The sequence below is a fragment of the Canis lupus genome, chromosome 6 (assembly GCF_048164855.1).
Source record: "Canis lupus baileyi chromosome 6, mCanLup2.hap1, whole genome shotgun sequence".
NCBI classification, from domain to species: Eukaryota; Metazoa; Chordata; class Mammalia; order Carnivora; family Canidae; genus Canis; species Canis lupus.
The window spans coordinates 5,784,316-5,810,577 of record NC_132843.1 but is presented as its reverse complement, the minus strand read 5'-3'; the positions used below and the strand labels follow the sequence as shown (position 1 = coordinate 5,810,577).

The 26,262-nt window shown below is 40.6% G+C and overlaps 1 long non-coding RNA gene and 1 pseudogene across 1 annotated transcript; both read right to left on the bottom strand.

Moving 5' to 3' along the window:
* Window positions 1-1,335: 1,335 nt before the first annotated feature.
* On the bottom strand, window positions 1,336-26,029 carry LOC140634947 (uncharacterized). The gene is made up of 3 exons (XR_012032277.1): window positions 25,775-26,029; window positions 3,891-4,089; window positions 1,336-1,635 (listed from the first exon to the last, which is right to left on the bottom strand). It is a non-coding gene; the product is annotated as an uncharacterized lncRNA (long non-coding RNA).
* LOC140634628 (alpha- and gamma-adaptin-binding protein p34 pseudogene) lies at window positions 8,442-9,172 on the bottom strand (annotated as a pseudogene).
* Window positions 26,030-26,262: the final 233 nt, after the last annotated feature.

Genomic DNA, 26,262 nt, shown 5'->3' with positions numbered 1-26,262 from the left:
ATTAGTTGCCAAGGAGCCTTGGAAATCAATGTGTTTGGCTCTTCAAACACAATAAATATCATGAGGAAAATATTACCAGAAAAAGAAACCTACCTGGCACTGCTTGATGCTATTAATTCCTGTATTGGTAATTGAACTGTTTACTTTTTTCTTCAGAATGTTCATTCCTGAAGGTGAAAAGATATAAAAGGCAGATCTTTTAGTTATTGTTTTGAATAATAAAAGATGAACCAGTCTGAAAATGGAGAAATACTTATATGAGAAAGTGCTTTTTAAACACATTTTTAAATTCATTTTTATTTATCTCTCTGTTTTCTAAGAGCCAGGTTGATGAAATGTCCCTCAAAGATTGCCATTGTCAAGTAAAAACAACATTTTCTCTTTTTCCTTTTTTCTTTTTTAATTAATGGCTACAATCTCTTACTGAAAGCCTCCATTACCTATTTTGGTAAATTGTAAAAAGGTAAATATTTGTGTAAAATATTTCTTATCTTTTTGTTCCCTTGCCTCTTCCAGGTCCCTTTAAGTTCTATGTCAAGGCGACATTCCAAAATGTGAAATCTTAGCCTTTCCCAGGTCTTTCATAGTTTGGTTGTTTTTCAACGACATTGGATCTCTTTTTACTCACATCAGCTAAACATCCATTTTGTCAGACCATCTGAGAAAAGAAAGACAGAATGGCAGAGAAAGTAGCTGCAGAACTGAGCCCCATCTGAGTCAGCCCTATTCAGGCCATTCTTTCTCTACTTCTAAGAGTTGAAGGTTGCCCGTGGAATGCAGCAGAACATAAGCTCTGTCCTGTGGTCAGCCACCACTGCAAGTTTTAGCACAGGCTTGTTCTGAACAGAATAGAGCATCCTGTTAGAACCACCATTGTAAACCCAGTATAAAAGAAAATAAACCCTCTTTCTTATCCACTATGTGAAGTGCTCTCCTGTTCTCCACATTAGTAGAGCCAAAAGGATTTTCCACGGAGATACAGTTATTCCAGCCGAGGTACAGCATCCTGTACAATTTGTTTCACAAGGTTTAACTTTATTGTAAATACTAAGATGTGAGAATGGCAAGCAAGAAGTGTATTAAAATAGCAGTATTAATGTGTGCCTTTCTCTTAAAATGCAGAAAATGTTAGCTGCAGTTCAAAGCAATGTTCAAGAGCCTACCCCACAAGAGTATGTGCTGAGGAAATGTTTATTATTCTAAATCTGGATGGATGAGTCAGGATGAACCAGGAAAATACCATAGGTAAACCGCATATTGAAACCCAGATAAACTCAGCGAATAAACCATACCTTGAGTCTTTTTTTTTTTTTTAAGATTTTATTTTTATTCATGAGAGACACAGAGAGGCAGAGACATAGGCAGAGGTGGAAACAGGCTCTCTGCAGGGAGGGGAGCGGGACTGATGTGGGACTCGATCCCAGGACTCCGGGATCACAACCTGAGCCAAAGGCAGATGCTCAACCACTGAGGCACCCAGGTGCCCCTCATACATTGATTCCAAGGTCACTTCACAGGAATGTTGCCTTGTGGTTCTATGGTGGCTCTCTGGTTCAGAAGAAATTGCTTCCATTCTCATTTCACTTCTGGGTAACTCTTTGTAACCAATTGCTTGTGTTCCTGGTCTTTACTTCACTTGATGAAAAAATAAAACATTTTAAAAAGAATTAACACGACGACGCAATACAATTCGTACACAAGATAGCTAATACATTTTAAAACTGTTTAATTTGAAATAATTACAGACTTATAGGAAATTGCAAAAAAAAAAAAAAAAAAAAAAACGTGCAAGGAGGTCCTGTGTACCCGCCACCTCATTCCCCTCAATGGTAATATAGTGCATTTGGCAACTATATTTTTTAGTTATATGTGTGAGGTATCCTGCTGAATGCTTTTATGTACTTCCTGCTTTAACCCGTAAAACAACTGTGAAGTAGATACTGGTATTACCATTTCTTTAAAAATATTTTATTTATTTATTTGAAGGGGGGAGAGGAGCTTAGTAGGGGCAGAGGTTAGCGGGGGGAGGGAAAGGGCAGAGGGAGAAACTGGCTCCCTGCTCAGCAGGGCGGGGACAAGGGGCTCTATCCCAGGCCCCCCCGGAGCCCCCAGCCCCCTGAGCTGAAGGTGGACACCACTTAAATGATGGACCCCCCAGGCGCCCCTTATATTACCATTTTTAAAATAAGGAAAACCAAAGCTCAAAGAGGTTAAATAATTTGTCAGAAGTCAGATCACAAGTAGGGGAATTGAAATTCAAACATTGGAATCCTCATTCTAATAGCATTCGTATATCATCATGTTCACGACTTTTCCATCAAAACTGTTCCTCAGCCAATTTCTCTGGCATCGGGAGAGCCTCTGTCCTTTTACGTGTAAGCTCTTGCCAACTAGGCCTTCACTATTCCCTGCTGATTTAACCACTGAAACATTTAAGATCACCTTTTCAACTCTTTTCTCACAAAGCATCCTGACCAGAGTATTTACCACTTCAAACCACACTAGCAACTTTCTAACCAGTCTTTTTCAGTTCACTCTGGCCAAGAATGCAAAAACTATCTTTCTAATATTTTGCTTGTACTAATTCCGTGAAAATCCCAAACATGTGCCTTAATAGCATCTTTTCAGTAACTAGACTTAGTGTGGCAAACAGTTTGCAGTGTGTACAAGTGTCTCATCACTGTGTTGCACACCTGAAACTGATACAATATTGTATGCCAGTTACTTCAATTAAATATATATATATGTGTATATATACACACACATATATATAAAGACTATAAGTATATATAAATAGTCTTTCCACCAAATGCCCTTTGCTTCATTAGCTGTCATTTACCACCACCTAACACTTGTTTCAAGCCAAGTTATCCTGGGTTAAGACAATCTTGAACTCAGATGCCAATTCTTTGCTCCTTCAAACTATGTTCCTAGTGTTTTTGTTTGTTTGTTTGTTTTTATTGTTGTTGCTACTGGGGGGAGTTGAGGAGGGAGAAATTCTACCTCTTTGTGACATATATTCTTTTTTATTTTTCCAGTTATAAAAATAATGTATAGGGGTGCCTGGGTGGCTCAATTGGTTGTGCATCCAACTCTTGGTTTCGGTTCCAGTTGTGTTCTTGGGGTCACAGGATCAAGCTCTGTGTTAGGCTCTGCGCTGGGCATGGAGCCTGCTTGGGATTCTCTCTCTCCCCCACCCACACACACACTCTCTCTAAAATACACAAATGTTTTTAAAAAATACATGTATAAAAATCCAAAACAGTATAAAGAAAAAATAAGAATTGCCAAAAATCTCCCAATTCACCTATTATACTACAAAACATTAGTTTATGTTTAGCTCCTTTTTTTAAGCTTTCAAGGTCCCACATAAAAAAATTTTAATACTTTTATTGAGATATAAATCATATTCTATAGAAGTGATCCATTTAAAGTGTACAGTTCAATGGTTTTGAAACTATTTCATAGAGTTGTACCACCATCATCACATCTAGTTTGAGAATACTTCATCATCCTCAAAAGAAACGTACTCAATAGTCACTCCCCATTACCACCCCCACAAACCTTGGGCCTAGAAAATCACTAATCTCTGCCTGGATGGATTTGCCTGTTCTGGATGTACTATATAAATGGGTTCATAAAATATGTGGCCTTTTGTGACTGGCTTCTTTCACTCAGCATAATATTTTCAAGTTGCATCTATCAGTATTTCATTCCTTTTTATGGATGAATAATACCTTATTATGTAGGTAAACATTTTATTTATCCACTCATTAGTTGTAGACATTTGGGTGCTTTCTATTTTTTGGCTATTGTGAATAATGCCACTATACACATTTACATGCAAGTTTTTGTATAGATTCATGCTTTCTGTTCACTTGGTTATATACCTAGTATTGAGATTGCTGGATCCCATGGTAACTATATCTTTAGCATTTTGAGGAATTGCCAACTGTTGTCCAAGGCAGCCACACCATTTTATATTCCTATCAGTAATGTATAGGGGTTCCAATTTCTCCACATTCTCCTACATAAAGTGTGCCTCTTCCAAAGTAAAGCTGTCATTATTCATAAATGGTCTGATTGTATCTGCAGAAAATACAAGAATACACAAATAAATTATTAAGAAGTAAGTTTAGTAAAGTCACTAGACACAATGTCAATTCTATATGTCAGTATTCAATAATTGTACATAGATCTAAAAATATAATACCATTTATAATATAATACCATTTATAATATCATTTAAAAAGTCAAATCCTAGAGGCACCTAGGTGGCTCAGTCAGTTAAGTGTCTGCTTTCGGCTTCGGTCATGATCTTGGGGTCCTGGGATCAAGACCCATGTTGGGCTCCCTACTCTGAGGAGTGCCTGCTTCTCCTTCTGCTTGTTCTCTCTCTCTCTCTCTCTCTCTTTCTCTCTTATGCATGCTCTTTCTCTTTCAAATAAATAAATAAAATCTTAAAAAAAAAGTCAAATCCTAGAAATAAATCTAATGAAAGATATGCAGGACCATTACATAGAGAACTAGAAAGACATTATTGAGCAAAATTTATTAAATTCTTAAGTAAAATGTAAGGCTACATCAAGGCCATGGATTAGAAAACTCAATTTTGTAAAGATGTCAATTGCATCAGATTCGATTCATTCTCAATAAAAATCTGAGCAATTTGTGTGTGTGTGTGTGTGTGTGTGTGTGTGTATTCACAGTCTGATTTGAAATGTCTATGTGGAGGGCAGCCCGGGTGGCTCAGCAGTTTAGCGCTGCCTTCAGCCCAGGGCATGATCCTGGAGTCCTGGGATCGAGTCCCACATCAGGCTCCCTGCATGGAGCCTGCTTCTCCCTCTGCCTGTGTCTCTGCCTCTCTCTGTGTGTGTCTCTCATGAATACATAAATAAATAAAGTCTTAAAAAAAGATTAAAAAAAAAAAGAAATGTCTATGTGGAAATGCAAAAGGCCAAGACAAAAATAGCCAATAATTTTGAAGGACAATGAACAAATGAGATGAATATCCTTTACTGAATGTCCAGATATATATTAAAGCTACAAAAATTAAGAGTGTGTGGTAATGGATTGGACATAACAAATACACCAATAAAGAGTCCAGAAGACAGACTCACACGTGTATGAATTGCCTGATAACAGCAGCAGCAATCTAAAGTAGTAAGAGAAAGACACTGTAGAGTTGTAATGGAAAGCTAGGTCAACTGGAGTGTCATGTGAGGGGAAAAAAAAAAAGAAACTTGATCCCTACCTCACTCCATACATAAAAATCAATTCCAGAGGGGTTGTGATACAAATATGAAATGCAAAACAATAAAGCTTCAAAATATCTTCTTGAAGAATATCTTGACCTTGGGGTAAGGGTTGACTTCTTAAACAGACATAACACTGGCCATGCATAAATTGGCCGTAGATAATAGTCCATAAATTGGACTATCTTAGAAGTTCTGTCATCCTAAGACACTATTAGGAGAGGGAAAACACATGCTATAAAGTGGAAGATAATATAAATACAAAGATATACAAAGAACTACACAAATCAATAAGAAAAGGACAGTCAATAGGAAAACGGGCAATAGACAGGGACATCATAAAGAGCATATCCACATGGCTAAGAAACATATGCAAAGGTGCTTACTATAATTTTTCATCAAGGAAATATAAATTAAAACTATGATGAGATACTATAATACACCTACCAGAATAGCGGAGAGCTTGAAATACCAAATATTGTTGAGGATGTGGAGTCTCTTATTTTATTGTTGATGATATAACAAACTATCACAAATTTAGGGACTTAAAGCAACTCAAATGTATTCTCTTACAGTTCTGTGGGTCTGAAGTCTGAAGTCTGACACAAGTCTCACTGGGATATATCAATGCTTTAGCAGGGCCGTTTTCTTTTCCAGAGGATTTACAGGGAAATTCGTTTCCTTGCTTCTTCTAGTTTCTAGAGACCTCCATATTTCTTGGCTCGTGTGTTCTTCCTTCATCTTCATAGCCAGCAGCATTACCTGTCTATGACCATCCCCTCCATGGTCACATCTCCTCTGACTTTCTTTCCCTCTCTTCCACATTATAGGACTCATGCGATAACATTGGGCCCACCTGTATAATCCAGAGTAATCCCTCTCTGTCAAGATCCTTAGTTTAATCATAACTGTAAAGTCCCTTCTGCTATGTAAAGTAATATATTCACAGGTTCTGGGAAGTAGGACAATGGATACCTTTACAGGGGTACCATTATTCCACCACATAGTGACACAACTTTCATACAATATTCTTGGAGATTTGGTTCAACCACTTTAGAAAATAGTTCGCAATATTTACTAATGCCAAACACACACAGAACCTATGATCCAGCAATTTCACTCCAAAAGATATGTACACATTATGTACACCATTATTTGTAAAAATTCCCAATTTAGAAAATATCTAAGTGTCCATCAGCATTCAGGATGGATAGGCAAAGTTGTGGTATATTCATATCATGAAAATACTATACAGCAACAAAAATGAATGAGCAAGTGTCATCTATTGTAAAATGAGTGACTCACACAGATGTAACATTGATAGAAGCCAGAGAATGAAGCATACATTCCATATGATTCCATCTGTTTAAGATTTAAAAACAGGCAAAACTAGTCTTTGGTGTTTGAAGTCAGTTTATTTATTTTTTTTACTTTATAAATAAATCATATTTTAATCACCTGGCTTTGTTCAATCCACAAAAAATCACACTCACAGCTTTTTCTAGTCTGTCTTTCCTAACCATGTGACCTGATGATTTTTTGGAACCCTTCATGTTTTGAGAAGAACATTCTGCCTTTCATTTTGCAATCCCAGAGCCAACTTCCCTTATATTCTTAATAAATAGCTAATGTCACCTCAAAGAAACAATGATGGGATGGTGTTCAACTACCGTCTCAAAGACCTTCACAATAGTTAAAAGAGGGGAAAAAAGAAAAGGAAGAGGGAAAAAAAGAGTCACCAAGCAAGGTAACTGCTAAAGTTGCCTGTGATGATGGCTCTTCCTGAGTGCTCCAATCACTGAAACCTTCCCTCCTGGTGGCTGCCCTGGTCCAGAACCTGAGACATTCCAGTCTTCCAGCCATTCTTTCTGAAGTGCTTAGAAGGCGGTGCACAGAGCGGCATCTGAAACTTGGTTCTGCTGGTAATCGAAGGAGTTCACAGTCCATGGTAGGCCAGGATTAGTTCTTAGCCAGCACCATCCAGTCAGTCTAGAGCCATGGGGCACCAGTCTAGAACCGGGGCAGTGACCACCACGGTGAAGGTTAATGGCATGCATTACCAAGTATCTACAAACACAGAAATAGGGATTTTTATTTGCTCTCTTTCCTCCCTTCCTTTGGAAACGTTCCCTCTGGCAATCAGTTCCCCTCAGGCTGCCCCTGCCTCGTCCCCCCAGCCCTGGAAGTAGCATAGGTCCTCAGAGCTTCACTGCCTAGCCCTTCACATCCTTTCCTGGCTCACCCACACTGCAGTATGGCTGTTTTGGCAGTGATCTGTTTGGCTCTCAGAGACAAAGAGGGGGAAAACTGCCCTGTTTTGAGGGTATAAAGTGTGATGGCAAAGCTCTGACATCTCAAGAGTTCTAAGGAAGAACAGTTTCTTCTTGGTGCGACTAATGCAAAAGCCTCCGGTTCCGATCACATGCTGCTTCAATGGCCCAGAACAGGGAATTCCTGAAGTTCCCTTCTCTCTCTTAAACAAAAATCCCTACCTGTGCCCCCACAACAGCAATCCAGCAAGGTAGATGGGTTTGTTTTATCTCTATAGCAGAGGAGGACACCTTTGCCTCCTCTATCATCGTCAAAAAATTCATACTTGTTTCTCAACAGCTTCTAGTGTGAGCTGAGACCCTCTATTTCAGATGAAATGTCCAGAGGCATTTTTCAGCTGGAGACTAACCTGAGGTCCACTGACTCTGGCCCCACCTCGACTACAGCACAAATCCTATCAGCAGCTGCTCCCTTTCTGCAATCGAAAGCACCGAAGCTCAGAGCAGCAAGCTCCCTGAAAGCAGAAAATCCAGAAGCCCGAGGAAAGGTAGCACCAGCTCCTGATCTGCAGTAATCGAGTGTAACTGCAGAAGACATTACATAAAAGGCAGACCTGGAATGGTGTGGTGGCCTTCTCTTTCAACTTGGGCAAATCACACAGGCCGCTGAGCCTCATTTCACTCCTATTCCTGGAAAAGATGTATTTGAAAAACTCTCACTCCTTGTTGTCCTTGTACTCCTCACTCTCTTAAAATATACCAAGGGAGAAAAGCCCTACTATCCCCTACTAAAAACTAAAAGTAAGGGGGCCCCAGAACTAAGTCAGGTGGCCAACATGATGATGGGAAGTTCAGCAAAATAGAACTGGGTGGAGCAGGGAAGTATCTCAGGCAGTCAGACCCTAGCATGAATCATTTAGTGTTCATCAGATGAAAGACCTTCAATTTCATCTCTGTCTCCCCCAACTGCCACCCAGAAGGCTTCGGCCACCTTTCCTGCATGCAGCTTTCTTTGCTCATGAGGGAGCATCGCACCCTTGTCTTTCATTTCCTTTAACTTTGTGAAGAGTCTTTCAAAATTCTCCAAATCTCCTCCACCAGTAGTAAGCCTGGCTAATTCTTGAATATCCAGATCTAACATGGGATCCACGATGCTATCAGCCTGAGCGTCTGTTGTGTTAGATGCACCACCCCGATGCTCCAAGAGGGGTTCAGTCCTAGCAGGTGCTGGCAAATGGGGCTGCTCTGAATGATACGTCTCTGCTGACCCAGTGCTATGGTTTGCTCCAGCCAATGAGCTAAGAGGGCTAAAGCCTTGGTTCCTGTCATTCTTCATCGCTACATTGGACCACACGTATGCATTCAAGGCTTGAACGATTCTCTTTATGCCTGTAGATTCTGGGAGGTCATCCTCCTCCTCAGGCAACTCGTCTGGACTGAGTGCTACCAATTCAAAGCCATGTTTGATACACCATTCTTGAGCTTTTTGCCGGTTTACACCATTTCCACACACTCTGTCACAGACCAAGATCATGACTACAGGTAACCATGCTTCTGCCAGCAGAAGCCATGAAGAAACACTATCAAGACCAGATTTTTGTGTGCTGTCAAAGTAAACCACAAATGCTTGGACAGACTCCATGACTTCTGCAGTGATTAGAAATTTGTTTGGCACCACACATAGATTGGTACCTGCTGAATAGTATTTACTATCAATGGTCCAGGGATAAAACCTCATGGCATCATCGGCAGTCACTTCCACAATAAGATCCTCTGCTCTGAGGTTATCCTGGACCAGCTGGTGTCCAGAGAAGGTGGAGGAGCAGCTGGTGACAAGCACACAGGGGGCAGCCATCGCTCTAGAAGTCAGTTTAGAGATAATGGGGAGGGGTCTGGGGGGGATGAGTGGATAAAATTAAAAGGATTTGAGCAGGGCTTCTGGGTGTGGGAAACGTTCCATTTCTTAACCTGAGTGAAGGCTGCAGATAGATGTGTGAACTCCCTAATAATTTTTCATGCTTTATGTTACGATTTGGGTTTTTTTTTTTTTTTTTCTGTTTGGATGTTTTATAAAGAAAATGTATCCTTAACTCAATTTGATTATTTAGTAACTATTTTGTCTTTTCAACCTGTTCTTCCATGAGCAAGGTAAACTTTTCTTTTCTCCAGGCTAATTAAAGAAACCATCACACCTCCTTGGTTTTATTCCTCTATCTGTTCTCTTTTACTTCTCATTTCTTCCCTTCCCTGCTGTCTTTAGCCCTGTGTCCCTCAGCTGCCCTGTTGGATGCTCAGACTCTCCCTGCACCTGCTTGCCCCTTGGGCGTTAAGCGCGGGTCAAAGTCCCCAGGCCTGGGCCTGGAGAGAACAGGGCATCTTACACTCCTCGTGGGATCCCTTCATGTTTGCAGGACTCGCACACCCCCACCCCCGGGGCGTGGGGGTGTCAGCAGGGCTCCAGCTTAGATCCTGCTCTGCAGCTCCATGTCTGTGGATCTTGAGCAATTGCTTCACCTCTTTCTATTTGGTTCCCAAGTTTGTGAAAAGGCAAACTTTTTTATAAGATAGAAGTGCCTTTTTCATGGATCACTGTGAGGCCTGGATGGGTGAGTACCCGTGAGGTGCTTAGAGCGGCTGCCACACGGTGAGAACTCAGTAAGTAAACTCAACAGAGAGTCTATTAAATAGTCACCCACTATGAGCATCTGAAATTACTGAGGTAAGGAGTAACGTTAGTAGATCTAGCTGAGTTCCAATAAACTTTGCCTCTGATTGCTTTCTTTTTTAACTATCATTGCTCTTCAGAAAATGGAAATGACAGCCCCCCAAATTTAATGGCACTTAGGCCTGGGATCCCCACGCTCACAGAGCTCTCATTTCTATCTTTCAGCTGTTTTAGAGATAAATAATGCATAACTCAGGGATGCAATGGCATTCGACTACAGCCTTGGGGCTCAGCCCAACTCTGCTATTTAACTTTGACTTTGCTTTCAGCCTCTGGAAGGCTAAACGGCCCAGTGCTTCCGGAGCAACTTTTCGAGAATCCCTGAGATACTGCTTCTCAGTGATCAAGTATATGCACAGATTCCCAAGCATCTGATCAGTGTGACAGTGATACTAATGGCAATAACCGTGGCCTGGACTTGTTATTATCTGAAGATACCCTCTCAAATATAATTAAGCATTCTAAATATAACTTGGAGGAAAATCTCCTTACGTACTTCCTGTGTTGAAATTCCGCCAATGAAAAGTGCTCCATAAATTTATAATTGCCAGAGTAAATGCTGCAATATTCATGAATATTGTGAAATCTTTAAATGAGAGTGTTTTAGATAGTTAATTTTAGAAAGAACATTATATATTTTTGGAGCCAAAAAATCTCATAAAAATTTAATTACTGAGGCGCCTGGAGGCTCAGTCGGTTAAGTGTCTGCCTTGGGCTCAGGTCATGATACATGATTGAACAACCCCACGTCAGGCTCTCTGCTCAGCGGGAAGCCTGCTTCTCTCACTCTGCCTGCTGCTCCCCCTGTTTGTGCTCTCTCTCTATCAAATAAATAAGCCAAATCTTAAAAAAAAGTTTAATTACTAACATAAGGTAATAGGATAGATAGTGATTATATCATGATTCCAATCTTTTCAGAATTGTTTGTTGTCCTTGCAATTCTATCACTAATCAAAATAATCTGTAACAACTGCATTTGATTTAGGTTACAAATATTCTCTTTAGGCCAAGAGGCTTGTTAAAAAAAGTTCTATTTGAAAATTCTTTATATCTCATGAGAGTGGTATTAAAATCATAATGTCAACTTGGCCATCTCAATTCCGCAAAGAAAAGTAATTCCAAAACAGCATACAATAAATCCACGACAAGCTATCTTTAATCCAAATAGGTACAGTGAAGTGTGTCAATAGTAGGAAGAAAAGAAATATTAGAGGGGCACCTGAGTGGCTCAGTCATTTTGAGTGACTGACTTGGTTTCAGCTCATGTCATGATCTCAGGGTCCTGAGATTGAGCCCTGTGATGGGCTCCAAGGTCATCCAGGAGTCTGCTTGACACATCCTCTTTCCCTTTCTGCCTGTCCCCCAGCCCACATGTGTGCTCTCTCTTTCTCTCTCTAAAATAAATAAAATCTTAAGAAAAAAAGAAAATTAGAGAAAAGCTAGGTATCTCAAATACATTTTGTTCCTTCGAATAAACTTAAAAATAGATGCTGTAAGACCACTTAGAAGAAAACCATTCTTTATAGATTTGAGCCAATAGAAACTAAACATTAAAATATAAAGCTTGCTGGGGTACCTGGGGGGCACAGTTGGTTAAGCACCTGACTCTTGGATTTGGCTCGGGTCCTGATCCCAGTGTTGTGAGATCGAGCCTCCCCGGGGCTCTGCGCACTCAGTGGGGGGGTGGGGGTGGAGTCTGCTTATACTTCTCTCTCCCTCTGCCCCTCCCACATGTGCTTTCTCTCTCTCAGATAAATAAATCTTTAAAAAAATATGAAGCTTGCCAGATGTTTACTGTGGTCTGTCAACTATTTTTTGGTAACTGAAGATAAAGGATATTTTTGAGATTTTCCTAGGTGCACAGTTCCTTTGATAAAAGTCAGTCCTGAAAACCCAATTATGTTCTGTCATTCATAAAAGATTAATGCCATTTGTTCAATGTGCTGGTGACAGTTTAGTCACGTGAATGTGTGGCAAAGCACCTGCAAATGTGATCTCACAGATGACAGCATTGATAAATTTTGTTCCTTCAGCATAACGTCAAACTTTAAAATATTGGTTACTAAAATATTTAAGGGTCAAATTATAATCCTAATTAAATTTTTGATAACATACCACTTATTTTAATACTTCAGAGGTTTAATCTGTGATGATGACATTTAGCTTCTGCTTCAGCTTAGAGTGAATTTGGAGCTCTCCCAGCTTTGGCTGGATATGGTTTTTAAGATTTGGTTGTTTGGTGTTTTGCCATGAAAACTATTCAGTGCACTGCTCAAATGTAGGTAATGAGTAAGTTCAACTTGCCTATGGTTTCTTTATATTTTTTATATTTTTCCTCAATGTGTCCCAAATCAATATGGGTTGACAAGGGACACTGGCCTGTAATAAGATGAAAGTATTTTTATATATATTAAAGAATTATAAGAAATGAGTTACCCTGAATTCCAGTAAAAATTATTTATATATTTTGTGGGCAAAGGACTTGGATATTTTCCCCAAAAAGATACAAATGGCCAATAAGTACACAAAAGGGTGCCATTATCACAATTATTAGGAAAATACAAGTCAAAACTACATGATGTATCACTCCATACCCATTAGAATGGCTATTATTTAAAAAAAGAAAAAGAAAAAATAACAAGCATTGGCAAGGATGTGGAGAAACTAGAACCTTCATGCATTTCTGGCAAGAACATACAATGGTGCAGCTGCTATGGAAAACAGTATGGTGGTTCCTTGAGAAATTCAACATCGAATTAGCATATGATCCAGCAATTCTGGGTATGAAGAAATGAAAGCTGGGACTCAAACAGATATTTGTACAACTATATTCATGGTAGCATTATTCACATTAGCCAAAAAGTAAAAGCAACCCAAGTGTCTGCTGATGGATAAATGAACAAACAAAATGTGGTAAACACACACACGTACGCATGCACACATATCCTCCATACACAATGAAATATTATTCAGCCTTAAAAAGTACATTCTGACACATGCTACAACATGATGAAACTTGAGGACATTATTTTAAGTGAAATAAACCAGTCACAAAGGACAGCTGCTGTATGATTCTACTTATGTGAGGCAGAAAATAGAATGCAGGTTGCCAGGGCTTGAGGGGGAGCAGGGAATGGGGAGTAAGCATTTCATGGGTAGAGAGTTTTAGTTTGATGGTTGCACAACAATGTGAATCTACTTAATCCCAATGAATTGTATACTTAAAATGGTATATTTTAGGTTACATATATTGTATCACAATAAAAAATCATTTTATATTTTAGATATTTCTGTGTTATACATGCTTATTTGACTACAACGGGCAGGGTGAGGATGAGGTTTTCCTGAGAAGTAAATGGGGAAAAGAACATTGATCAAGATGCTTTGACTTTGCAGATAAAGCATTTTCCTAGTGCACCAGGAGGATATAATAGAAAAAGGCATTTCTTTGAAAGATCTGATGTCCCCACTAGTCAGTGGACCAGGGTCCACAATTGGGAGCCAAGCTGGGACAAATACACTACTTTACATGGTCCAGGATTAGGAATCTTGGGGTGGGAGGTGGGGGATACACACCAGAGCTTTGAAGGAAGTCCTAAGGTGAAGAACTGGGCACGTGTCAAGTCCAAGTGGACCTTGATTGTATCAAGGGGAGAGGGAGGTAAGTCCAGAACTGGATGAGATATGAAAAAGTGAGAGCTAATACGCCTGACCATGTCTGTGGTGTATGTCACGGTACTGCTTGACTTTTTTCATAATTCTAGAAATGAGGAAGATATTGAGATCAATTTTTGGAATGCAACTGGGGTGCTGTGAGTAAAAGGGACCTCATCAACTATTTACATGGTTAGACATGTCAGACAGGTCGTTTCTTATTACCCATAGTCCTGTATTCAAATGCAGGCCATCTTAGTGATGGTTAGAGACGCTGATAGTTGATCCAACTGAAAAAGCGTGTGGGGCACCTAACAGCTGCTAGTGTGTAATGGTTATATGCCATCAGCACAGTTAAGGAGCAGTCCTGGCCTCAAGGCTGTATGGATGCCATCACATGGAAGAAGCCAGTCTCCCAAGCTCTGCTTGAAGCTTCTCTGCTACTCGGCTTCCCTGGTTTTCATTCCTTCAGCTTATAGCTGGAGTCTTCTTCCCCTACTTACCTCTCTGGATGGATGACTCTCCAGATGGCTAGTCTCCATGGCTTTGCAAGTCAGCTCCTAAGGATGCTGTATCTCAGGTCTGTGCAGCCTCTGGACTCAGACTCTGAAACATCCTACGCCAATCCAGACCAGCACGGTTAGGACACCACTTATCCTTCTAGGGCAAGACTTAGCGTCATTTTTCTTGTCAAATAGCACCAGTGCTCACTGGAGATGCTGATGGACAAATAAAGCTTCCCTTTCATCTCAATTTATTCTCAGGAGATCCTGCTTCTGATGGAGGCAGATGTCCAAGAACTCAGCCTACTACATAAGTCTTATTCATTCACTCAGAAAAATATTTACTCAGTGCCTTCCATATGCTTCAGTGTTCTGTAAGAACAGGACAGGGTTCTGTAAGAAAAGCATGTTCAAGGAGCCCACAGTCCAGGGACAATAAAGAGTAAAACAGTCGGAATGAAATGTGTTGAGTGCTTTGATGGGAGATGGCAGAGGGTGCTCTGGGAACAGTCAGGATGACTCTGAAGAGGCTGGACACAGTACTGGGTCAGAGGTCCTAAGTGAGGCATGCTCTATGGGCAGCACCTGCAGCAGTGTTCCAACAGAGTGCTCCTTTGTGAATGCTGGTCACCCACAGGAATCAGTTTGCTCTGGTCTCCCCTCCATGGCTTGCCTGAGCCATTTGTAGGCGGTGACATTTATGACCTTCATGCACCAAAGATGAAGTGACCTGGTCCATTCCTATCTATTTATTGGCACCCAGAATCTTGCCTGTAGCTCCTCACCTTCTGTGAGCATGTCCTAGGTCAGCTCAAACATAGTCTCTGGAGACCAGTGAGCCTAGTATTGGACACTGTGGCCTGTAGCCTTCTCATGGGACTCTCCTGAAAATCCAAGCAATTATACCTCAAACAGCCATCGATGAGGCAAGGACTGTGATTGCCCCCATTTTACAGAGGAGGAAAGTTAATCTGAGAGACCGAGTATGGCCTGCCTCTGGTCTTGTCGCTGTGCTATCCACGTCCTAGAGCACAGCTGGTATTGGTCACCCTCCCAGGAGAGCATTGCCTAGTTGCATAAGCCAGTACCACATCTTGCTGCCTCTCCCAACGAACAAAACACTGAAAATACCAACTTCTCAGGTTCCCCCTGAGAAGATTACAAGCTTGGAGAGCAACAGAGAGCTGTAGTTATACCAAAGTGATGCAGTTTCTCAGAGTCACATTTCTGAACAGAGAGAAAGGTCAGTGAGGACTCCAAGCCCAGAATCTGATGAGCAAGTAGGATGAGAACAAGAAAGGCCACTAAGGCCACTGAGAAAGACACCAAGAGCCACATTTTGATTTCAATCAGACCTACGAATAAATATTTGGTTTTCATATTCATTTGTTTTCATTCCTGCCACCTTCCCAATAATGGTGTCACTGGTGTCACCATGCTGCCCAGGTCACAGGGGGTTACAGGGGCTGGTGTTTGCTGCTCTTTGCTTCCTCATTAGCTACTACTGGGCACAGCCTACAAAGGACATTTTATAAATACACTGGCCTGAGTGCAGAACTGCCAAGGGCCCTATCAAGTAGGCCTTTTTTCTTTCATTTTGTAGCTTATAACACCTTTATAAATTATTTCAGTTGTTAATCAGTTGCGAGATCAAAGAACAGGTGTTAGTTCCAAATTACAGGTGATGAGACTGAACTTTGATGAGTAGAGACCTAGGTGAGGCCGTGTGGATAGTTTGTGGCCCAGTGAGGGCGAAACCCAGGCCTTCTGACTCAGGAGGCTTAAAGTAGGTACTTATTTATTATTTAAAGTGGGTACTTTATTTTAAGTAGGTTTAAACATTATAAAGTAGGTACATAGGCAACATGGAAGAAAAAAGGGACCACATAATTTTGAATTTTAGACAATTGTCTTTTCTGATTTTCAATCTGTATTTAGTATACACGGACCCATTTATGCATACACTATTTTTGTGTGATTTCTACACTTTTATTTTACAATAACATTTCCATGGAAGCTAACTTTTTAAATTTCTTTAATTTAAATTCAATTAGCCAACGTACGGTATGTCATTAATTTCAGAGGCAGAGTTCAGTGATTCATCAGTTGCATCATCACATCATGTGCCCTCCTTAATGCCCATCACCCAGTTACCCCACCACCTCACCCACCTCCCCTCCAGTGACCCTCAGTTTGTTTCCTATAGTTAATAGTCTCGTATGGTTTGGCTCTCTCTCTGATTTCATCTTGTTTTATTTTTTCCTCTCTTCCCCTATGATCGTGTTTTGTTTCTTAAATTCCACATATAAGTGAGATCATATAATTGTCTTTCTCTGATTGACTTATTTTGCTCAGCCTAATACCCTCCAGTTCCATCCACGTCGATGTATATACCACATCTTTTTAAACCATTCATCTGTCCGTGGACATCTTGGCTCTTCCCATGGAAGCTAATTTAAAGACACCTAATGAGGTGCCGAGGGCCTCAGTTCTTTGCCTGTTCACAGATGTGCCCCCTACGGAACCTAGGTTAGCAAGAAGCACGGATTCTGTGTGAGCACATTCTACAGCCACTGACCCATAGTCCCAGCCTATAGTGAAGAGTCCATAGGGGGTACCTGGGTGGCTCAGTGGTTGAGTGTCTGCCTTTGGCTCAGGTCGTGGTCCCAGGGGTCCTGGTATCCAGTCCCACATCGGGCTCCCCACATGGAGTCTGCTTCTCTCTCTGCCTATGTCTCTGCCTCTCTGGGTCTCTCATGAATAAATAAAATCTTAAACAAAACAAAACAAAAAAGGGTGCATACCTGGACTTTGTCTGTAGATCTGACCACACAACCAACAGGTACAAGCTGCTGCTTGTGGCCTTGTGTTTCTGTGTCCAGCCCTGCCTGCTGGCCACTGTGCCACAAACTATGCTATTACGCTGCTTCAGTCCACAGGATTTGCACAAGGATGTGAATAATTTTTATAGCATATGTATTTAAATTGTATTTGTTGACTAAAGAGATCATGTTTCTTTAAGGATGTAATGGATTCCAGCAAGTATCAGATTGAGAAAATTATGTAATCGACATGCTTTAGTTGACCATGAATTCAGTCGACCCTCTTGGGTTAGGAAGTTTAGCTGTCTGCTGAGTGTTGTGCCCAAGATTGCGAATCCGAGAAACCACCGAGGAGCCGACACCGATGCAAACACACGAGGATTTATTAGCAAGCTCGAGCTTGGGTCCAAGTGTGCCCGACACAGCAGAGCAGGGACTTGGACCTAAGTGGGTTACAGCTGGGTTTTTTATAGGCTGGTCTAGGGGATTTTCAGAAGGGATGGAAGAATTTCTCTAAGTTCTGTTTACATTCTGATGTGGGGCTTTCAAGGGCATTGAGCTCTGTTCTTATTCTAAGATGAGACTTTCTACCATGGGTGTGGGCTCTGTTGTCTTTCTGATATGGGATTACCTGCCTATTGGTAAAGCTTCAAGTACGAGACACACATTGAGGACATTCTGCAGTTTTTCCCATAAAGTTCAGCTCTTATTCACAGGGGCCTAAGATGGCTGTACTTGTGCTAATGCTAAACTTGAGGTGGGATGGCCTTGATTTTTCTCGGCCTCCACACTGAGCGCATTGCATAAGCCTTGTAACAGTGGTTCTCAAACTGTAGTTTGTTTAGGAATACCTCTGGAGGTTTTCCAAAGCACAGATTGCTGGCGTCCATCCTGATTTAGTAGGTCTGGGATGGGCCTGAGAATTCATATTTCTGCCTCATGTCCTGATGCTGCTGATCTACAGGCCATGCTTTGAGGGCCACTGACATACACAAAGCTTGTGGTGAAAGCTTGTACTAATCTCACAAATGTGCATTAAATAACGATTGCTTCTTTCAAATGTTCAAATTTCCTCTTCTTAAACAGAACATCTATTACAGAGCCATGAAAAAGTTTAAAAAATCAAAGGGATGCACCTTGAGATTTTCAAAATTTCATGGGTGAGAATGTACGATTATTTCCATAGAAGACACCTTTGTATTGAAAGAAAAGGGGGCAATAAAGCCAAGGCCTGTGTTTTCAATCCCTAAAGACCCAGTTGAGAAGACCCCAGGGCAGGACAGGCTGAAGACAGGCTATAGGGGTGGATCGGGGTCACATGACCAGCTTCTTTTCTTTCCCTACCTGGCAGCTGTGTTTACAGCAAAACACTAAGAATGCAAAGTAGATTAAAAAGATAGCAATGAAAAAACATGAATTACAATTCTGAAAAAGCATCTATATCCTTGGAAGTGCATGGTGACATCGAGGATATAGTTTTGTCAAACTCTCCATTTTTTTTTTTTTCAAACTCTCCATTTTTATGACATGCACGAGCAACGATATTGGTAAAGCTTCAAGTACAAGACACACAGTGCCTGACTTAAATCAATCCTCTATGGGCTATGTTCTTAAGTCAAGAGAGGAGAAAAAAAATCCCTGGAAGGCCCCCAACATTGCTTGTCTTGCTTTTAATTAAAGGCCTTCCCTTGGAGTCCTATAAATCATGGAATGGGGCTGGGCTATTTGCTGTTTAAATAAAAAAGCTGCCTACCGATCTGCCCAGATTAATAAACACAGGACATTTGAAATGTAAGGTTGAAAGAATAGCTGGGACCTCACTTTATTTCTGCCACCTTTTAGCTGTGTGACCTTACCTTTACTCACTTAGTTTGAATATCATTAATGAAAGCTCCTCATCTGCCAGGTACAGAGCTCATAAAAAGGACTTTGTTTCTTCTGTAAAATAGCGATCATGCTAACCCATCTTCCTGTTGTTGGGGACACGTGCCTGGAACTCCTGGGGACTCTGGATCTGTGGGACCTCTTTGTCTCCTGATGACAAGCCATCCCACGAGAACCACTTCTGGGGGGCTTAGCTTATTCTATGCCTGGCTGTCTGGTGAGTGCGGCCTTCCTCAGAGTGACTTTCCAAATTTCAGCTGTTTTGAGAGCCAGATGAAACACAAAGTAATGGAAGTGGCTGGAAACAGCTTGCTCAGCTACAAGACCCCATGCACATGATGCCACTTCAAAGAGCCTCATGCACTAGGACACGCCATGCCACAGGTGGTGCCAGGGATGACACACACATTGGCTTATTCTGTCTTCATTCTTGCTTTGTGCAATGGATCAGCTTGACATTCTTACAAAATTGAAGTCCTTTTTGCAGTCTCCATTAAGGCCCTAACAAGGTGCCTTACACATGGTAGCACGAGCTCAACTATTTACTGAATTCAGCCAAGCTCCCTCAAATCTGATGCTTTTGAGCAATCATTGTCAAAAGGAATTTGCAACTGTTTTTAAGAAGAACCTAAACATTTTCTCTCCTGTGACATATTCTATCTGCTTAGGTGCCCACCCCCACCCCATATTTGAAATAAAAACAAAAAGTCTCTTGAATTAAGCATGGAATGGATATCTTCCAACTCATACTGACCCCATCTTTAGAAGTAAAATGACAACTTACCTCCACAGGAAAAAAAATATTTGTAGAGGAACAAAGAAGGAACATATGAAAGGCTAATCCTTAAGTTGCAGAAATTATATCTTTTCAGTAAGTTCTTTTGTAAACATGGTCAACTCAGCTGATTGGAAAATAGTTATAATAAGCCAGGTGACAAGTTGAATCCCTCTATAGGGTCCACACCACACACTTGCCACAGATGCTTCTTTACCCCAAGCAGCTGTTGGCCACTGAAGGGACCAGGCCAAAACTAGAGCTTGCTACTGTGTAGACCACCATGAATGTTTGGAGAAAGGACTCCAGTTTCCTTTTCTGGCAAATTAATAGCACTCTCAATTCTCTTTTATTAAATAAACTGACTAGGACAGGAGTAGTCTTCAACTTAGTCAATAGGTTGTCCAGCCTTGGCGATAATGCACCAAGAGGTGGTAAGCACCCTTGATGTGAATCTATAGAGGCACGAAGCCTACTCTAGCACCCCCAAAGTCCTCATTGGCAAGGTATGTCCTGGTTTCTTAACTTCCCGAAATGAAAAAGTCACTGACAAAGCTGGATGGATAATTATCATGGGTAAAATTTCTGTACAGAGTAATCCGGGTGATATAGTAGAACGAGAACGTATTTAACCTGAACATAATCAAGTTTTAACCATCTAACTTCCAAGTTACTGGAAATACAAGAGACAGAAGAGCAAGTGAAACGGCATCTGGAGAAAACGGAGAATTCTAGAAAGTGGGAGATGAAACAGGACGCTTCAACAAGTTAGTGTCGAGATTAAAAGCAGCAGAGAAGTACTGATGAAAAGAAAATTTTAATTTTTTTAAAGAATTATTTTTATTTATTTGATAGAGAGAGTGAGTGAGACCAGGGGGAGCAGTAGGGGGTGGGGTGGGAAGCAGACCCCCCAATGAGCAGGGAGCCCAATGTGTGGGGCTTGATTCCAGGACCCTGAGATCATGACCTGAGCCAAAGCCCAGGTGCCCAAAATTTTAAATTTTTTTAAACAACCAAATGGAGGATGTAATCTCAATTGGAATTGGTTTGAATAAATCACCTGTCAAAGACAATTTTAGTGCAATTGGGGAAATTTGAATATTGGCTGGCTATTTGCTGATGAGAGAGGAATCACTGCTAATTTGGTTTGTTGCTAATACTACTATAGTTATGCAGGAAAATGTCCTTATTGTTCAGAGGAACATTCTAAGTATTTAAAGATGAAATGACATGTTTCTAATAGAAAACCTTTCAGCAAAAATGAAGCAAAGGTGTTGAATATTTATTGCTAAACTCGTTAATGGGTAGATCATACTACATTCTTCTTGGTATTTTTTTATTTTGGAAGTTTTCAATTATGATAGAAGGTTAAAATGTATTAGATTTCAAATTTATGGGTTTTTTTAAAGATTTTATTTATTTATTCATGAGAGACACAGAGAGAGACAGAGACACAGGCAGAGACATAGGCAGAGGGAGAAGCAGGCTCCATGCAGGGAGCCTGATGTGGGACTCGAACCTGGGACTCCAAGATCACACCCTAGGCCAAAGGCAGGTGCTAAACCACTGAGCCACCCAGGGATCCCCTCAAATTTATGTTTAAACATTTTCCTGGCTTTCTTATTTACTAACTGTATGAACCTGTACAAGTCATTTAAATTCTCTGAGCCTCTGATTCCTTCTTTGTAAATTGGTGATAATAAACCTGTATGAAAATTTAATGTATATGTGAACATGCTTCCTAAATGGGCAAGGCCCACAAGTTTTGCTCCTTCTTGTTTATATGTATGGCTTGAAATCTGGCTTGCACAGTAGTTCAACATCTCTGAATGTGATATAAGTGCTCCTATTAAACAGAACCAATAGGATATATGGAGAGAGAGACAGCGATCAACAGAGACAGAAAGAGAAAGATTTAAGAAATTGGTGACTGTGGAGGCTGGCAAGTCCAAAATCTGTAAGACTGATATTCTGGAGACCCTGGATAGAGTTAATGCTGCAGTTTGAGTTTGAAGGGAGTTTGCTGATAAAACTCCCTCCTCTCTAGGGGACCTTGGTCCTTGTTCTAGTGAGGCCTTCACCTGATTGAACAAGGCCCACCCACATTTTGGAGAGTAAGCTACCTTACTCAGTCTACTGATTTAAATATTAAATCTCACCTTTAAAAAACAAGCAAATCACCTTCATAGCAACATCTGTAATGTTTGAGCAGATATCTGGGTACTGTGGCCTAGCCAAGTTAACACATCTAATTAACCATCACAATGTTTTTTTTTTAATTTTATTTATTTATTCATGTGAGAGAGAGAGAGATAGAGAGAGAGAGAGAGAGGCAGAGACACAAGCAGAGGGAGAAGCAGGCTCCATGCACCGGGAGCCCGACGTGGGATTCGATCCCAGGTCTCCAGGATCACGCCCTGGGCTGAAGGCGGCGCTAAACCGCTGAGCCACCCGGGCTGCCCCACAATGTTTAATAAATAAGTGACTAATGAGATACCTACTGTTTCTCTGTAGAATTCTGTGCTACTACAGAAAAGCAACCTGTTGTTGGTGCCATTTTGAGTCATTCAAAGTCATAGCTTTCCAACCAGCAGGAAATATTTAGTTTTTTTTTTTAATGCATCTAAATTTAAGTGGTGACTTTCCTATAACTTTCCTTCCTATTTATAACGTCCTACGCTCAACCAAAATATAGTAAATCCTCATTTTTCATAATAAGAATGTAAGACCCTTGAGAATAAGGGTCTTTCTGTCACTTTACTGCTGTAGTCTTGGTAATTAGGCCAGTCAGTGCCTGCCAGAGGGTGGGCACTCAGGAAATATTAATGAATGAAGCCTTGATGGTGGAACTGAGCACATACCAAAAGTGCAGTTAGTAAAGTGTGATCAGGATATCATGTCTAGGGATCCCTGGGTGGCGCAGCGGTTTGGCGCCTGCCTTTGACCCAGGGCGCGATCCTGGAGACCCGGGATCGAATCCCACATCGGGCTCCCGGTGCATGGAGCCTGCTTCTCCCTCTGCCTGTGTCTCTGCCTCTCTCTCTCTCACTGTGTGCCTATCATAAATAAATTAAAAAAATAAAAAAAAAAAAAAAAAATGAAAAAAAAAAAAAGAAAAAAAAAGGATATCATGTCTATAGTCTATGATGAAATTTAGCATCATTCCACACACATAGAAGAAATTCCACTTCAGTTTCATTTGAAACATTTTACTCCTGGCCTGGATGTTTAGACATAAGTTTTATTGAAGTAGCATTTTTAAAAAAAGATTTTATTTATTTATTCATGAAACACACACACAGAGAGGGAAAGAGACACAGGCAGAGAGAGAAGCAGGCTCCCTGGGGGGAGCCTGATGTGGGACTTGATCCCAGGATCCCAGGATCATGATCTGAACCAAAGGCAGATGCTCAACCGAGCCACCCAGGCGTTCCTGAAGTAGCAATTTGTAATTAAATATGAAGATCATGTCCAAATATATCTTCCATGGAAACTTTCATATAGATGGAATAACATGCTGAACAGTGAAATGTTTTTTGTTTGTTTTTTACACAGGGCTTGAACTCTTGACCCTGAGATCAAGACCTGAGCTGAAACTTGGAGTCAGACAACTTAACTGACTGAGCCACCGAGGCATCTCAATGATTTAACTTTTTCTAGTGAGAATTATCAGTGGAGTCAGTCAACTGAAGGCTCACTGGTGGGCTACTGTATGGGATGCAGGACTGCCTTTTCCCGAATATCTTCCTGTTATCTCAAGGCATAAAATGCCTAAAATACTACAATTTGTGAATCTTGAGAGGATTTGAGCTTTCCAGCATTCTCAATCAACACAAATATCTCACAAAGATACGTTAAAGCTGTCATTTAGTGCTTCAGCAGAGATCAACTAAATCTACCAATCAACTCATCAGTTGGTAGATGTCCCATGTTTCTTTTCCCTTAGTGATACAGCTTTTTCCAATTTTGACAATTCAGAAATATCCATCATCAGTTCTGCTCTTATAACTGTAGAAGAATCAAATCCCATGAAAACCAGAGTTTATATTTAGTGTTTTCCTCCCCTCCCATACATTGAATTAGATTTACATTAGAAATAATCTCATTGTGTCCGCATTTAAGAAAGAGAAGAGCAATGTTGCTAGCTCCCCATGCTGTGGGAAGAGTAAGGGCTGTGGAATGCTGTTGGATGACTTTCTGCTGGCCTGGTCTCAGTTGTTGCTAGGGTACTCACCCATATGTTTATACACTTATATAAAAATGACCTAAGAGACCAAGTATGAGCGCAAGTACTTCAGGGATTTGGTGATCATTTTCACAAACCTACTAGAGTCTGCTTTCATCCCATTCTTCCAAAGTCAAAACCATATGTTTAACAGAAAAGATGACTGCAAAATGTTTACATAATTCGCAGTTGTAATGTTGGATTCTGATAAGAGAATACTTGCTCAAATGATACTCTTATATGGGAAAATTCATTTTAAAAATAGGACCCAAGCTTGTCAGAATAGTTTAAAGCTCCCCAATTGTATGTTAAAGTTTATTTTGACTGTATCTATTTTGTTTTACCTGTTATTGAAGTTATAACTTCAAGATGATACACAAGAACTTGGATTTTTAAAAAAAGATTTTATTTATTTATTCATGAGAGACACACAGAGAGGCAGAGACACAGGCAGAGGGAGAAGCAGGCTCTATGCAGGGAGCCCAATGTGGGACTTGGTCTCGGGTCTCCAGGATCACGACCTGGGCCAAAGGCAGAGCAGAGCTCAGAGCTCAGCCACTGAGCCACCCAGGTGTCCCAAGAACTTGGATTTTTACTAGAAAAACTGTTCAGTTCTCCTTTTTGGATACAATTTTACAATATTAGTTTGAGGATCACTCGAGATACAAATGGATTATCAATGATAAAGTCGTATTCTCTGAAAAAAGAATTTCTATGCCTTAATTCTACTTCTTTTGGGAACAGAGACTTTGAAAATGAATGAACTGAAATGAATGCCTTATCTTTGATTCAACCAGAAGTGGTGTAATAAAGTGGTCCCTAGGGCTCCTAACTACTGGTCTCCCAGGGCTCTGGTGGAAATGAAATGAAAATGTATCAAAGTCCCCAACAAAATGCCTGGTCTGTTTTAGACACTCTGCAAGTATTAGTTTTCCTTGCCCATCCTGAGGGATTTTAAATTTATATATGAAAGATTTGAAAAGTAGGGATGCCCGGGTGGCTCAGCAGTTGAGTGTCTGCCTTGGGCTCAGGGTTTGAATCCCGCATTGGGCTCCCCGCAGGGAGCCTGCTTCTCCCTCTGACTGTGTCTCTGCCTCTCTTTCTTATGAATAAATAAATAAATCTTGAAAAAGAAAAAAGAAAGATTTGAAAAGTAAAATGATTTTAGATAGACAGGAATTTTTATGAATCAGGCAAAATTCTGCTATTGTAGGTCAAGCAGTTTTCTTGTGTTTCTATTTGAAATCCAATCCAATCTGTTAAAATGTTTTCTCTGACAAGACTGAAAAGCTTTCCCTCCCTCTTCTAAGGAGGCCAACCTCTTTTAAGAATGTATAAGCCCCATGTAGTGTTAAGACTATGGACGGATTGCTGCCCTTTTGCTAAGATAAAGACCACATTAGACGCTGAATGTTCAAGGGCATATCTAGAAAGCCAGTGTGCCTGCATGCAGTATGACCAACATTATTTGCCAGGCGGAAATACAACTGTTTCCTCCTCTTAACTGGTACTCAGTTGTTTTGAGAAATGATGCATTGGAGAAGTCTAATAAATCAGTCACAAATTTGTGTAGCCATCATAAGTCAATCAGATTTTCTTTCAAAGTGGAAAACAATTTTAGAGTAAAAGAACAGATTGCCTTGTTATTCATTCATACTTACACAAAGCCACAGGTATTTGTGGAAATGTCTTGTGGTTCTCTTCCCACTCTGTGGCTCTGGTTCTGATGGATGCATAAGCTCTTAAAAACTCTCTCTGGGTTTGCTAACACTTCATTTCACTAAACAAAGGTTTGAAGCCTTATAGGTGAACATGGTTTTGCCACCTGTTACAGAGACACAGAGCTCCCAGCATCCTCTCCTTCACAAATGACCATTGTTTCTCCCTGGCCAGCCCAGCCTCTGCTTTCAGAATTCAGACACAACGATGTCAGAACTGTACTTGCCGCTAGTTACCTAGGTAATTTCAAGATGCCCATCTTTTAGAATATTGAAAAATGGAAGTTCCTAATAGGAGATTTTCTCAAGTAACAGATTAAAAAATGAGGCAAGATAGCACTGTCTCAGTTTCTGCAAAATAAAACCTAGGCACTATCACAGATGATAGGCTGGCGCCAATGTGCTATCATTTGGGACACCAAAAACAAGTA